General features: G+C 32.5%; 1 protein-coding gene across 1 annotated transcript in view; it reads right to left on the reverse strand.

Moving 5' to 3' along the window:
* Window positions 1-1,362, reverse strand: part of LOC119837891 (Krueppel-like factor 10) — a 5,099-nt gene that overhangs the window by 1,556 nt on the left and 2,181 nt on the right. The gene's annotated exons all lie outside the window — the stretch shown is intronic.

Consider the following 1,362-nt stretch of genomic DNA (forward strand, 5'->3'; position numbering starts at 1 on the left):
AGAAAAAACCTGTGTCAGGAGGACCCGCTCTTCCTTAACTTAAGTATTATAACTAGCTATGTGAAAATTTGAATAAACTGATTATAACTAGATATTAATAGTAAATTGTGAAGTGTACGAATATGTGTATATGTGTGTGTATGTGTGTGTAAATGTGTGTGTGTGAGTTTGCGTGTGTCAGTTTATGTGTGTATATTAGAATTAGGGTGCGTATATGTAAGTGAAGACATGTAGGTAAATAGCAGTGTAAATCTCTTCGATGGTATGAATATATGTATGTAATGGAAATTATGTATTATGGAGGGTACTATAAAGAATTTAAATAAATAATAATAATATTAAATAAATATATAATTTATAAATGGCCAGAAGTTGCGAGGAGGTTTTCAGTGTTTTCATAGTTAAGTGTTTTTAACCAGTTCATTATAGTTTTTTTAAGGTCACTACAATTTAAACTATGAATATTCAATAATTTATTTAGATGGTTGTATATGTAAGCTGAAATAGTTGAGAATTGGCGTTTTGCAAAAACAGTTTTTGTACAGCGAGTTTTAATTACCTCCTTGTGTCTTCTGCCGACTACTGTACATTGATTGAATATTGTTTTTTTATGCGTTTTTAATGTAATAAGTAGAATGTACAATTGCCTGACTGATAGTAAATCACAAAGTTTATACAGTTCAGTGGTTGGGTATCTGCGTGGTTTTTGGTACATGACTTTTAGAAGACGCCTATGTACGCGCTCCACTTCTATAAATTTAGACTTGATCGCTCCCCCCCAGATAGGAATACAATACGCTAGGACAGATTGAACTAGTGACTTATAAATTTGATTCCTGAGTTTATGTGAGGTTATATGTCTCAGAGATTTAAAAATCCAGATAAGTTTCCGTGTTCTTTCACTCATGAAGTCAATGTGTGAATGCCATGATAGGCGGTGATCCAAAATGATTCCGAGATATTTAATACTAAAAACTTTTTGAATTATGTTACAATTACAGTTAATATGATCTGTTCCGTCACATTCGTGCAGTTTAAGATTAAGATTATTGTTAGGTTGTGATTTTGAATTAATTGAAAAGCATATGTAGTTCGTTTTTTTAATATTCAAAGTAAGTAGATTATTCAGTAACCAATTGTAAATTTTGGAAATACCTATCTGAGCCGAATTAAATACCGAAATCCAAGAATTCCCACTAAATACTATGGCAGTATCATCTGCGTATGAGTAAATTTTTCCATTATCAACGAGTTGGTCCGAGAACGCTTCCCTGCGGTACACCGAAAGTGACGCTTCTATCGCAACTGATATAATCTTCTATCTTCACACATTGACTACGTTCTGTTAGGTAACTTTCCATG

The sequence above is a fragment of the Zerene cesonia genome, chromosome 1, assembly GCF_012273895.1.
Source record: "Zerene cesonia ecotype Mississippi chromosome 1, Zerene_cesonia_1.1, whole genome shotgun sequence".
NCBI classification, from domain to species: Eukaryota; Metazoa; Arthropoda; class Insecta; order Lepidoptera; family Pieridae; genus Zerene; species Zerene cesonia.